The 15,549-nt window shown below is 43.8% G+C and overlaps 1 protein-coding gene across 2 annotated transcripts in view; it reads left to right on the forward strand.

The window, feature by feature from the left end:
- Positions 1 to 15,549, forward strand: part of BMP1 (bone morphogenetic protein 1) — a 984,430-nt gene that overhangs the window by 264,369 nt on the left and 704,512 nt on the right. The window lies entirely within an intron of this gene.

Genomic DNA, 15,549 nt, shown 5'->3' on the forward strand with positions numbered 1-15,549 from the left:
TTTGCATGTACCTATTGTAATAATTGGACAGCCATGAAGTTACCACATGGCCATATGCGTTTGATCTCCTAGCCTGCCAACTGCTTGTGTACTAAACCTACAAAATGAAAAACATTATGCTTTCTGTATGCCTGCTTTCGAATTTGAGTTAGTGCAAAGAAGCACTGAGTCGACTCCTATCGCTAATGAAGTTAACATTTTTAAAAGATATTTATTAAACAGTATCTTCATATAGATCATTCCCTGCATGTCCCACTTCACTGTGCTATACTTACTTTTGATGTCCCAAATTTGCTTAAAAGAATTAAACACTTACTCTGTTTAATGAAAAATCATCCATTCTATTCTTTGATTTTCAACATGCCATGCCGGTTTAAAATACATTTTACCAGTAACTTTACGAATTGTGATTAACTTTAGCCTGATCAATTAAAAATACATAGGGGGTCATTCCGAGGTTGGAGGTAAGGAATTACCGGCACCGGTAAGGGTGCCGATGCCGGTAATCCCTTACCTCCGTATTCCGAGGTCCCTTTGCGGGTCCTTCCTTACCTCCTGCTTTTAGCAGTAGTAAAGTACGGGACCCGCAAAGGTACTTCGGAGGTAAGTACGGTACCGTAATTTACGGTGCCGTAATTACCTCCTTCCCCATTCCCATTGAGCCCTATGGGGCAGAAATGGGAATGGGGAAGGGCAAAAGGTGAATGGGGAATTACCGGTCCCGCCAACCCTGGAATGGACCGGTAATTACTCCATTCACCATGCCGGATTTGGGACGGTTTCGGAGGCAACCATGGAGCTAATTACTCCATGGTTAGCTCCAAACCCGGAATGAGGCCCATAATGTTTATTTGTACTGTGATTTGAAGGGCCTACAGTCAGTTGCTGCCTAAATCTCCGTGCAAGGCAAAAAATAATTTTCTGTCTTATTCTTTATTTGAAAGGCTGCTTGCTTTTATTTATTTTTTACGCAACATGTTTTAGCAGCAGGGTCCACCATGTTATAAGAATGGCGAAAGAGGGGAGAGAGGCCAGTGTGAAGCATCATGTGTGACCATTGGAAGAGTTTGCTAATGCCATTCCTCTTTTAGGAGTTGTAGCATTCGTATGCTACAAGGCATAATGAGTGACAAGAATATGTAAATATACTCTTTGGCTTCACAAAGTCGATATTTAAGATGTATTACATTTCACACTAAACAATATGGGATCAGGGCCTGCAATCGTTGTCTCGCCAGATGTTTTCGACTACAACTCCCATCAGACTTGGGCAGCAAAGACAATGGTGAGGGGTCATGGCAGTTGTAGTCCAAAACATATGGAGCAGCCACAGGTCGCAGACTCCTGATATAGGATCATTCCTTTTTTATACTGTACTATAGCTCTACTGTGAGATTTGCACTTTTATTACACTTTTGTTTTACATACCTCTTCCAATATTGACTCTGTGACATACTTTCCATTTCAGATTCTTTTCTGTAGTTACTACACTTTACCTTTGCCGCCTTAGCTGAAAGGGGCAATAATGAATGTTCAAACGTTCATCTTGGTAGATAGTGTGGATTTAAAAAGATTTAAATATTTATGAGGAAATTAGTGTACATTAGAAGTGTGATGCCTTTCCCTCATTGTAAAACATAGTGGACCTTTGAAGGTCCAAATACTGGCTCTAAACACAATAATTATTGTGTAGGAGTTGGAAGATTAGAATTTGCACACATGAAGCGTTACTAGTTGTTAGGATGATTAACATCAGATGGAGATGCTACCCAACTGTTTGATTCAATCATTACCTCTGCACCATCTTTTATACCGGATTTAAATCGCTTAAAATAAAATATTTCTAACAAATAACGTAACCTATATACAAACCTTAAAATCCTATGGTATGTGAACCGACCACAGTTCTTGATTACAGACCCCTTTTCATTGTGGTAATTTCGTTTAAATGGCAATGCAATTTTTAAAGAGATCATTGTTACAATATAAAACAATTTACAAGGACCCATAACATAATTTTATTTAAATCTGCTGTCTTGTTTGGCTACAACGGCCAACTTGGGAGGACATGCCACTGGAGGTATGTTCTTGGGCACAGTGTGGTTGTGGAAGAAAACCTGTCCTTAGACTGTGTTTCCCTCGCCAAGACTGTCAAAGTGAGCTTTCCCACAAACTCGAATTCCATTCTTTCGAAGACTGGCTTGGCTTGGCTTCAGTGCTCTTTTCTTTTATAAAGGCCAACCCATAATTATCCAGAAACGCCAGCAATTTTAGCTTGTTCCCTACTGACGTTCTCGTTGTGAAAAAGCACATCCAGCCATGTTAGAGCCTTTATAATCTGTATGCTGAAATACATTGACTGTATGGGCATTTTAAGTGTGTGAGACAAATACTGTGGAAAACCTCCAAATGCCCTGTGTGGCAGAATTCTGAGCGCCCCTTCATAATTCTGTGGAGTCTTTTGTCGCACACAATCTTTGTAAGGACTGTATCAGGAGGTGACTCGGGCTCTGGACAGTGTTTTGCCTGAATAATAGTGTGCGTTTTCCCCCATGAATTATGCACATGGGTATTGTGGCGAGACAGAAGGAGGATGTTTCAAGATATTTTATTAAAGTAAAACTAGAAGGCCTAATTTCCCCTATCACTATGGGTGGTCCCTGCCTATGTAACTAAGGTGCTTGTCAGTCATTCGTAAATGTCCAAAGAAATAAGTCTGCTGTCCAAAACTACCCTATCACTATGAAAGCTAACTTAGGTCAGGAGCATGACTCCCTTCTCCTGAGGGTCCGTCTGGTACCAGGCTGTAGGATTCTTCTTTAATACCTAATCTTCAAATAGTCTCTTGTGATTTCTTTAATTGGTCACTGTAACTCTTCAAATTGACTATTGACTTGTCTCTCCTCCTTGGTAGTGCCTTTCAAAGATATTTTGTAAGATCTATATTCTTGGTTGCTGGTTTCAAAGTGTCCCTGGAAACTATTTCCTTGATAGGCTTTCGCTCCTAGGAAAGTATGTCCCTGTTATCCTCAACTGTGAAGGGGAACCTCTTCGGGAGCCCTGTTCCACTGTGACCTTCTTTCTTGTCGCACACACTGTCTGTTTCTCTTTGTCAGTGTTTTCTTCCTCCTCGATGTGTCTCGGTCTCTCAATGCCTGACCAGATACCCTGCTGCTTTATGCTTGCGGTGTTGTCAGTGATGGTTTGTGTACTGGATTTCCACCAAAGATCCCTCATGGTCTTGCCACCACCTTCCTCCTGGCTCCTGCCCTGTCAGCTTCTCACCCTGGGGATTTACCATGGCTCTGGCATCCCGTTCTTCACTTTCGTGCGAGTTTCAAACTTGCAGGCTTCCTGGCTTCTCCTTAATCTGCCTTCTCTCTTTTCAGTTGTTACGCAGCTTGTGGCCTTCCTGTGCCTAAGTAGGAGTTCCTCTCTCTCTCTCCTCCGGTGTTACGCAGCCCTGGGCCTTCCAGTGGCTGCCTATGCATTCCTCTCTGCATGTTGCGCAATGAGTAATTATTTAACATACTCGTCCCAGTGGATTGGATATCTCGATTTAAAGACACATGTTCTTTTTGTATGTGATAATAAAATTGCTTAAGTGTTTCTTCATCCCAGTCTTGATGGTTAAAAGTCTCAGATATTTTAGAACTTCCTGTGTAGGCCACAGTGTGCACATCTTTAGAGAGTTCCTCACAGGGCGGGAGTCCTTGTCCCCTAAGGGAGAGTCTCTCCCGGTGTGGTCCCAATGAGTCTACCCCTAGGGAGGGTATTGCAGAGCAGGCTCATCTACCTAGCCTCACAGAGGGGCTCCCCTTTGGGGAGAAGGCACATATTCCCTCGATTCGTCATGGCATCCATCATGACGACATTGGGTCGAGGTTCCGAAGTCTGCAACAGTTCTCCACCCGCCCCTCATTTGCATTCCAGTGTCCCTTGTTTGTGGTGTAGCCTGTGTTTTCCTGTTCTTCTTTTTTCCAAGGCCAGTATTTTAAGGGATAAAAAACTATTTTAAGTATGGTTGGTCAATGCAAACTGTAAAAAGCCAAAAGATAACAATGCAAAGTGTAAGTGTGCAGAAGTAAGACTTGGACACAATGGTGGCATGATTTAATAGACTTTTATTAATAATGAGTGGATTGGAAAATGCCTCTCTATTCCTAAAGCAAAGAGGGGTTTCCCTGCCTCAAGGAAAACTAATGAGATTGTCAGGAAGGCTGAAAATAAAGTCTGTCACTGGCGTGTCCCACAAATCAACTTCTGTCCCTAACACTAATAATCTAACTTTGCAAGGATCATCTCTTCTTAAAGCAACAAGTGTTTGTTGTGCTTCCACCTAACCGAATGTTTCCCAGTTTCAATGGAAGAAAAGATTGCTGCAAAATAAGGTCCAATGCTAGGGTTGTACTCCTTTCCCTCTAGATTCCTCCTTATGTTAAGTCTCTGAATAACGTGTGAGGAACTGTTTAGCTCGCAATTCCTGTGTCTTACCAGTGTAGGATTCCTCTGTTCCAGTCCTAGGGCTATTGACCCTTTTATCTCTCTCTCCTCTGTCGGGCTTTCCAGACCCTCTTGACGTTGAACTTTGGTTTTACATTTGGGTGCGGGTACCAGGCTCTCAGTGGTGGTGTATCCATTTGGTTAACTCTCCTGCCAAATATACAACTGTATTTTATTCACTTCAGGGTCCTAGACCCTGTCTGTTATTAGGGTCCCAGGCTCTCTTCGGTGCGCGTCTTTGACTCGCACAGTTCTGTTGTATCTCCTTGATTCACTCACATGCCAAATATGCAACTGTCATTCATTTGGTGTAGGGTCAAAGACCCCCTTTCTCCAGCTCCTTAGCTCACCCCTATGCTGCTCCAGACCTCTTACAGCTCCCGGGTGACCCATGTACCTGTTTGCTTCTTTCTTGGTGCTATCCGTGGTTGTCAGGCAGCAGACTCCTTCCTGGAGGCTCCGGGAGCATTTGGGCATCTAGCGGGGCCTTCAGCGTCCCTGCAGACTGATGCTTCTCTCCAATTGTGCGTTCTGTTCCTTTCGTGCTTCGCCTCTCATCCAGCTCTGGTTCCCGTTCTTCCTCTGCCGGGGACAGCTATCCCTTTTTTTTAGCCTGAGCTTGAACGCCGTTCGAACTCCCGCATTGGACTGATGTATTCCTCAGAGCCAATCACTGATGTTTGGAAACCAGACCATTCGTTAGGTTGCTTGCGAGTGATCTCTTACTCCGGTTCATCATCTTTGTTACAGTACCATCTTTCAAGCTACATGCACAATAGTTTATATTCTCCGTTTTTTCAGTCTTGTTATGCAGGTCAGGTTGGCTATATGCATACTACTTTGTGTTGACTGATTTTTCCATGTTATTATGTGGGTTATTTTGGCTACATGCATAATACTTTGTATTATGTGGGTTTTTAGTATTATCATGTAGGTTAGTTTCGCTAACTTGACAGTAATATATGTCAGATGTATCGAAGGAGGGGGTAGGAGGCCTTGGTCTTGGAAAGGGATTGGATGGGGTAAAGCGGGGTAATACTACGTTCTCTGGTGACGATCGTCCAAAATCCCATAAGGTGATCCCTTCCTCATCTGATCCTCCCTCGGTGCATCACCCACAGGGTAACTATTGGACTGTTGACGCACCGCCATGGCCCCATGGGAATAGTCTCCTTCTAGGGGGAGAAGGGAAACCACCTCCGGTTCGTCACAAAAGTCTTTTTTTTGTAGCACATCCGAGAAGCCATTATACAAAAGAGACAGTGGGCCTCATTAGAAGTGCTGCAGTAAGGCAACACCGGCGCCGGTAGTGCTGCCAGCGCCGTTGTTGCCATGCCGCAACATTCCGGGTCTGCTCGCAAGTGCCGCTCTGGACGCCTGGTCAGACCAGGTGTGCAGAGCAGCACCCGCGAGCAGACGAGGATGGTAGCTACGGTACCGTTATGAACGGTAACGCTGATACCATCCTCCCCATTCCCATTGAGCCCTAAGGGGGCTCAAATGGGGATGTACCAGGTCCGGGTCCTGCGAAAGGGAATTACCGGGCCCTCCAAGGTCGGAATGCCCGGTAAATCCCCTTTTGCTGGACCCGGGTTTGGGGGGTAGCCATGCCCTTATTGAGGGCATGGCTACCTCCAAACTCGTAATGAGTCGCAGTGAATTACTGTTGTATATTTTCATCACTCCTGTATACCGAAACTCGTTTTCTTAATGTGCTAACTTGCAGTGACTAATACTGTGCCTGTATCTACAAAAGGACACCGACAATAATGCCAAGTTAGACCAGCAGTGTACTTTGTTGACATATAGATGACGCTCCATTTTTATAAATCTTTGACATGTTTCATTCTCCTTTTTTAAAAAATATTTTCAGTCAACTGCAAATTATCAATTGAAACACATTTCAAAATTCTTGTGAACAAATTTCACACGTGTGTTCATTGCATGGTGCCTTGTGGTCCTGAATCAGTTTTATCTACAAAAAGAAAGTCCGGAATTCAAACAGGTGTCACTAAACACTCTTCCCACATAAACTCAATATCACAAAATGTTATTAAGAATCTATATATTCCACCATAAAAATGATCATAACATTATGTTAAAAACCACACAAGTAGAATACACCGTAAGTGAGTGCTATTGTGATAACTCCCTTCGGATCATACACTGTGTGTTTATATCACACTCTGATTCCTATGCCACACTACTCATGGCCTCTTTCTTATAGGTGCAATACCAACAACCCTGAATCAATTGCCATAAACCTGTTGTAAAAACAATTAACTTGCACTTTAATATACAGGAAGAATAACGACATAAGTAAATGGCATGACTATACATTAACATGTGCCTACATAGACAACTATGTTGCCAAACTAGCCTCGGATAAAGGGCCACCCGACATTCACACAATTAATACATCTGCTATGTATGTTCTCCTTGGGGTGTGTCATAAAGTGTTTTTAGAGTTGACACAGTTGGACTCCTTTTTAACAAGAAAAGATAAGCAAATAGAAAGGCTGCATGCTATTTGAACAGGTAAAAGTTGAGCTGTGTGCATTGCAATAGACGGATGTTATTTGGTTGCTTTCAACACATCTATAAACCCTACCCATGTATATGCACAATGTAATCACTTCCAACATACATGTTCTCCTTGTGTGTAGTCACACGTTCCGTAAAGAAGAATGCTCATCACAGTGGCCTCCTCTGGAATGACCTAAATTGTGCACAACTTCTTGATGTTTTGAATTTAAAATCGAAGCATGGTGAGAAAAAAGACATCATCAAAGCAACAATAAAAATATCAAATGCCTGTTCCCCTTCAGTAGCGTTATATGGTCCTGTCATAAAAGTAAGCACAACGGTTTCCTCTTCCATGACAAAAATGAAAATGTTTATGATGGCAATCAATATTCACAAATTGAAAGCTTGTTGTTATCCATCGATTTATGTAGAGAGACTCTAAGCATGTACATTTGTCAAATGCACAGGTATGCCAATAACCCCTCAAAGTAAACCCCTTTGCATCCTGGGATGTGCCTGATAAAAGTGATAACCGAACTAACATAAGGGAATCATCCTAATGAAATGTGATGAAAATGGACAAGACTGGATTGCATATTGGTTAAACCAGCAAGCAAGAATGGCAAAAAACGTTTAATTTTTCAACACACCACAATGACCTAGGACTTTCATTCCAGTTTCCTTTGATACACAAAGCAAAATAATTAGAATAGTCAACCGTCATTGTGATAAAAACTTGGTTTTGCAGACACATGAAAATCATATGACATGCGTCTTTCTTTGCAAGGTGAGGAACTGAGTTAGAGATTTGGGAAAGAATTCAATTTTGGGCAATCAAATCGGAGGTCCACAAACAACCACATTTACCGCCAAAAGCTATAGATAAATATTGATGACTATGTATCTCCAACTAATATAGACCTAAATATCCACAAAAAGATAAACAAAACTATATACAATTTCCTATCTGTGCACCCTGAGTGGTTTGCAAAGATACTGTGAAAGATAACGGACCCTTGGTCCACTCGTTTATCATAGAACTTTTAATGAAAATAAAGAAATGGGCATCTTTGCTCTAGCTTCATTTGAAGCTTTCCACTTTTAACACACAATCACAAGTGAAGTTTTGTTCAATGGACATCAAAGAGTTTTAAATCCATGAAAAAAGTAAATATCTACTGCAATATAGTCATAAAGATGCGGATCGATAAAATCTGTTGGTGGCAATACACCATGACAATTTCCTTGGATTATAAAAATACTCAAATAAAATCAACCAGGACTGCAAGATAATGTTATTGTAATACAAAACAGAATAGCATCAAATGTAGCATAGGACATAGACAGTAACATTATTTGTGCTAGAATAATAGTATTGATCAATTATACATACAGGATGTTGCAAATATAAAAAACCTGTCATTGTGGCATATCATTCCTGACCGCCAAGCGAGGTGTCTGTGGATTCAGGTTACGTAGTAGACATAGCGGTTTGGCCCTGTAGTCAATTTATAAAGTGGGTCACGAGAGTCAGTGATACGACAACAGCAGAGGCAACTTACAGCAAATACAAAATTGCATGCTTGCAGTCAACAGAAATGCCTTTCAGGAACCAACACGTAGTGCAATGCAAGACATAGCTTGGGATCAAATTAAGTGTTGTGTGTTTCACCTGTGGTTCTTGCAAAGCCTTCCATTTACTCTCTATGATGGAGGAAAGAGCCAAGGATATAAATTCATAGGTATGAACAGTCCTAGTTATATATGTTTACATTAAACTCTAATAAGGACACTGCCATTGAAGAACTGAAGTGTGAGAAATACAACTCACGATAACTGATGCACAGAACATATGTGCTACAGTAAATATCTCCAGCAGTTTAAATGAAGATTATACTCTAATTTGTATATGGATCACTTGCATTCTTCAGGAAATATGAGGACAGTAGACCAGTAGAATTTGAAACATGTAGAATATTATAGAAATGGAGGAAGCATAATACATTCAAAGCATAATACATTCAAAACATTGTTGCAATTTATACTCCATTCTCTGTGTGTATGCTTAAAGATAGCGGGAACAGCATTTGTCAGTAACCTATGAGTCTGTTTAAGACAACGCTTTTTTGTAAATTGAGAAGACTCCTACATCCTGAAGGAAAAATGCATGCTGCACACACATACACAATTGCCTCTTAAACCAATTTATCATTGGCGCAGTTGTCCACTACCGAAAATTGTAATCCACAGTTGTAGTCATTGTCCTATAAACAGCACATCTTTGTGGAAAAAGTAGAGCACCATACCTGGTGTCTTAGCAAGAGTAAAGCTGGAACATCTCATCACAATTCAGCAAGGCATCTTATCTGACAATAAGAAAATTGTTAGACAGCTAAACAAAAAGATTTTCTGGTATGTTTAAAAATAAAATTTAAGAGACTATTTTTGGTAGGAGCAAAAAAAGAACTCTTCCCCTGCAGCAGGAGAGGGCAGGATCCCCCTCCATCCCTCATCACAGAAGTATCCAGCTAGAAAGCTGCCCCTGGAAGCTGCTGATCGCCATGTGCAACAACTGCCTCACCTGATACAAGGTGCACAGATTGCGAATACCACGGGGACCCGCTGCCCATCTGACCAGAGATTGCCAGAATTCATTGAACAAATGCAGTAGGAATCCTGTTCCGATCCGCACTCCTTATCTGAAATGGCCACCGCCCTCACGGCTGAGCTAGCATCACGTTGCCAAGCAAGGCTGTGAAGGCCCGCAGTGGTAAGGCCCTGTTCTACCCCTGTTATGCGCATGGTTGCTCTATAACATGACCGCTCCCCCTCATTTCACTCCTGACCACTACTGATTGTCACTCGCTGCAGTCAGTCAATGACACGTAACCTTCACCTACAGTTCGCACTCAAAGCCCCCCCCTCACCCCCTCGTGTTTTCTTGTATGGCCGTTTTACATGCTGTATCATCCGAAATGCATATATGAAAATGCCTGAAATCAATAATACTACTGCCAGTATCAGCTCTTGTGGTCCAGCTATTCTCACCCACTACTGGATTCCCTATTTTGTAATAGCTTTGTGAGCCTATTGAAGCCGACTTACCGTTCATCTTGTGCTGCCTAATGGCATATCTATCCAGCTCACTGCTTACTCGGAGCCCATTTAAAAATTGCCTACTGCCTTTTAATACTGTTTGAATTGTACCTAGACTAGCTCACTGCTCCTCCTGAGCCCATTTGAACTAGCCTTCTGCCATTTTGTGCTGTTTAAATTGTACCTTAGACCAGCCCACTGCTCCTCCGGAGCCCATTTAAAAATTGCCTACTACCTTTTTAATACTGTTTGAATTGTACCTAGACTAGCTCACTGCTCCTCCTGAGCCCATTTGAACTAGCCTTCTGCCATTTTGTGCTGTTTAAATTGTACCTTAGACCAGCCCACTGCTCCTCCTGAGCCCATTTGAAATTGCCTACTGCCTTTTCATGCTGTTTGAATTGTACCTAGACTAGCCCACTGCTGCTCCTGAGCCCATTTGAACTAGCCTTCTGCCATTTTGTGCTGTTTAAATTGTACCTTCGACCAGCCCACTGCTCCTCCTGAGCCCATTTGAAATTGCCTACTGCCTTTTCATGCTGCTTGAATTGTACCTAGACTAGCCCACTGCTGCTCCTGAGCCCATTTGATCTAGCCTTCTGCCATTTTGTGCTGTTTAAATTGTACTTTGGACTAGCCCACTGTGCCCTCTACACAAATCATACAGCACACTAGAAACCTCCCCTACAAGCTTCTCACTACCACCATCGCCTTGGCCCTCGCACTCTTGCAAAACTTACTGTATCCTACTGCTAGCTACTCCATCCACACCTGCCCATCCTCACAGCAACACACCACCTATATTCCCCACATTCACACTACACCACCCTTGTACACGACCACCCAAGAGCCCCGTTGTGCACTCGCAACCAGCGCATCTCCCATGCAGAATTCCACCTCCAGCCGACGTTTCAGACTTAGAGCACGTACTCTAACATCAGAACCTGATTTCCATCCTCCACCTTTCAAAATCTCCACCTAGGAAACCGATTCACACACAAATGCACTCTGCACCTCAAACACCAACTCACTCCCACTCTCACAACTAGGCCCACCCAAACACCCCACCACTCCAACACTCCCAATACCTCCCACACATCGAGCCTCCACACTACCACCGAAATCACATCCACATCGCCTCTCCACCTCAAATGTGCCCTTCTCAACGTTGGATCACTCACCGTGCACACCCTAGAAATAAATGATCACTTAACCAATAACAACATTGACCTACTAGCCACCACTGAAACTTGGCTGCATGAGGCATCCGGCACTGCCATCGCCCTTGCCCTCCCAGAAGGCTACACCATTCTCAGACAAGACAGACCTACTTGTTTAGGAGGAGGAATAGCCCTCATATTCAAAGAAACTCTCTCCCTCAGATCCATCAGCCACCTATGGCAGAGCAACTCTGATATGCTCTCTGTAAAATGCTCACTATCCCCAAATAGCACCATCAATATACACACGCTATATCGACCCCCAGGCCTCCCATCAGACTTCCAGGGACACCTCACCCACCTACTTAGCAATAACATCAAAGGATCTACTAAGACCCACCTTCTTGGAGAACTGAATCTAGGTCTCAACGACCCCAAGGACAAAGCTGCGGCCACCCTTGCCAAATAACTCAACCACCTAGGATTCGCTCAAAGAATCAACACCCCAACACACAACAAAGACCGCACCCTCGACTGGGTCGCAGACCACAGCTGCCTCACCTCTGTCACTTCTAACACAGCACTACCTTGGACCGACCACAATTATATTGAATTCACCTTTCCAATCACATCAAGCACCAGAAAAACTCTCACCCGCTTCTCCCTCACGAGCTAGAAGCTCCAAACAACTCACTGCAGACAATCTACAACCATACCTTAACATCCCTGCACTTGCCCACCCCTTCTCTGATGACCCCAACACTCTAGCGGATATCTACAAACATACTCTCTCCAATGCGATCAATGCCCTAGCACCGCTAGAAAACCGACAAGGAAAAAGGACTCTTCACTCAAACTCCTGGTTCACAGCAGAACTACAATCCATGCGCTCTTGCAAAAGAGAGGCATTAAAAAATTGGCAAACCAACTCATGCGATATCACCAAGAACTGCTTCAACTTTATCTCCCACCAATATAAAGATACCATCACCAAAGCTAACGCCTTTAACACCCGAATCACTAATGCAAATTCACAATCCAAGAAAATCTTTACAATATTTAAAGACCTTCTCCCCCTAACATCCCTGACGAGATCATCAAAGATGAAGCATGGTGCGCTAGTATTCAAGCGTCCATGCTTAATAAAATTAATCTTCTGCAAAATAAAATTCAGGACCACTACAATGCCTTACCCGGTAATATAGATATCAGTCAGCCACAACCCACTCCTCCCCCCAACAAGCCTCTCTTCTCCTTTAGAGACATCTCAGAGCTTGAACTTAATAACATCCTTAAAAACACAAAACCTTCAATGTGTAAAGGGGACATGTGTCCTCCAAAACTCATCAAGGACAGCGCAGATAGCCTTGCTCCTCCACGGACAGCCTTCATCAATGCCTCCTTCAGAACCAGCATCATTCCCGCCAGCCTCAAAGAGGCATGGGTCCGCCCCCTTTACAAAAAACCCACACTGGACCTCACCCAACCCAACAGCTACCCCCAAGAACCACTGTGCCTTTCCTCCTCAAGATCCCGGATAAAGCTGCCCGCTGCCAAATTCAACAATTCCTTGAAGACCACTCCATCCTAGGTACTAGACAATCCGGCTTCCGCAAAGGACACAGTACGGAAACTGCCCTAGTTGATTTAAAAAAACAGATCACAAAAATCATGGACAAAGGAAATCCAGCACTCCTGTTACTCCTAGACCTTTCAGCTGCATTCGATTTAGTGGACCACAAGACTCTCGCATCTCACCTCACCCAATCAGCAAACTTCTCCAAAGAAGCAGCGCTCTGGGTCACCTCCTTCCTGGAGGTTAGGGCCATGAAGGTCTTCTCCGACACTCCTAACGCAGCCCCCACCACATCCACTGTGGCATCCCACAGGGCTCCTGCACAGCGCCCACTCTATACAACCTCTTTATGCAGCCCCTCTTTGACAAACTTGACGCCCTGGGTATCGCATACATCAACTATGCTGACGATACCCAGGTACTCCTTCCACTCTCTGGAGTGTACCACAAAGATGCTGAAGCACTCGACACAATCTACTCCACCATCCAGGCCTGGATTGCAGCCAACGGCCTCTGTCTTAATGGGGACAAGACCGAAATCCTCCTATTAGGTCAAAAAGCCACTCTAGCCAAACTTGACAAATTATACTCAAACTTCACCATTGATGAAACCATCATCCCTGTGTCTGCCTCTGGGAAGACCTTAGTTCACTTAGACTCTACCTTATCCATGACAAAGCAGGTCAGCGCCATACCCGCCTCAGCTTACACCATCAAACTCATAAATGCAATAAAGCCATACCTTTCCAAACCCAACTGTCTGTCTATAGCCACAGCAACCATCGGTGCCAAATTGGACTACTGTAACGCCCTCCTAGCAGGCACATCTACGAAGAACATCAACCGACTCCAAATCACGCAGAACAACACACTAAGATCAGCACTCAGCATCTCAAAAAGAGACCAGATCACCCCTGCCAGACAGGAAGCACACTGGCTCCCAGTTAAAGAACGCATCACATTCAAAATCCTCACTCTCCCTCACAAATGCCTCTCCCTCACAGCACCTTCATACTTATCTGAGGCCATAACCAAATCCACCTCCACATGACCAGTCAGAGCTCACTACACCAACAAAATACACCCCCCCCCACACGAACAAAGCTGGAGTTGGAGGGTTAGGATTCCCCCACATAGCCACCAAGCTATGGAACTCCTTGCCTGCTTACATCAGAGCCGAAAACTCTCCCCCCAACACCCCCCCCCCCTCCGCTTTCCGGAAAAAACTAAAAACCACCCTCTTCACCTAATCCCCATCACTCTCCCCTTCTCCGGCTCTGTATTGTAAATCATGCATATGTCAACAAATCTGTAAAGAAGTCAAATGTATTGTAAATAAGAAAAAGTGATCTGAAACTGAGGAAAAATGTTCTGTAACCAGTGCCACGATGCCTCAGAGCTGCTGTGCGCTCAACAAATTCGAATAAAATAAATAAAATAAAAGCGGATAAGGTACGTTATCTACTAGCCTCCGAAAACATTGTATTGTGCCCGGATGTACTTCATCTACGCATCCGCTACAAACCTTTGCAAAAAAGTCGCAACGTACGCCCGAGCTACTCGAACTATCCCATGTAGCATTTTCACCCTCATCTGAGCTACCTTAGTAGCCTGCCCTGGCCTGTATGGCCGTGACAATGCTGCCAAAAATCTAACTATACCATAAATACGAGGTCCGCCAACTGATGCCAGCCACATCCCTTACGAACTACGCATTGCTTAATAACATGAACTGATTACTGCCATATTATATTAGGTGACGTACTACTAGTGGCACACCACATTACTACGTGCCAACAGTGCTCCTGTTACCATACTGAACTTAAAATTACACAATAAGCTAGCTCACCTGCAATGTGCGACTAATGCAGAATATAGTATCGCCCTGATTCATTTGGCTAAACTACCCGCAATATCTGCAGTCTTCTTGCCTTGGTGCCTGTCCTAACCATACCACCTGCACTACTCCTGCCTAGTATATATGTGTGTGTGTATATATAGATATATATATATATATTTCTGATGTTTGTTAATCTGCTTAGGATCACATGCTGTGCATAGGTCCGACATCCAGTGGTCACTGCGGAGTATTGCATTTTGTTTTTCGTAGTCGAAAAAGGGGACGTCGACAAGGCGTGTCTGTAACACTATCCCTATAGTGACGTGCGTTGTACCCACAATCCCTCACGCGTCGAGGTCCCTCAGATTGTTTTTTTCCGCCCAGCTTCTGGTCGCCTTACGCAGAGCTCCTAGAGAGACATTGCAAATACTTACTACGGACCTCGGTCCTTAATTATACTTATTATATTGTTAAAGATCCCTCCCCTCGATGTTAGCTGTGAAGCTGTTTTTCCGCCGAGCGAGTTTTCGACGGAGGGGAAGAGACGGAGGAGATCCTTCGGCGCTGCCAAACATGTGGCCTGGCCTCGCCGGCCAACATACAGTAGGGAGAGAGGGGGTTCGAACATTTATCTTCTCTTTGAGAATGTCTTTCTTTCTCCCCTATCTTTCCCTTGGGGTTGTTATCACCAGTTATTATTGCCTCGCTATGGAGAGGACACCTTTTAAGTTTTGCCCACGCTGTAGGGGCAAATACACTTGGAAGGACAAACACAAGCTCTGTAATCGTTGCTTGCCCCTCGATCATAAGGAGGACAGCTGCGCGGCCTGTAAGCTCTTGAAACCAAG

Source organism: Ambystoma mexicanum, chromosome 10, assembly GCF_040938575.1.
Source record: "Ambystoma mexicanum isolate Mex_15411 chromosome 10, UKY_AmexF1_1, whole genome shotgun sequence".
NCBI classification, from domain to species: domain Eukaryota; kingdom Metazoa; phylum Chordata; class Amphibia; order Caudata; family Ambystomatidae; genus Ambystoma; species Ambystoma mexicanum.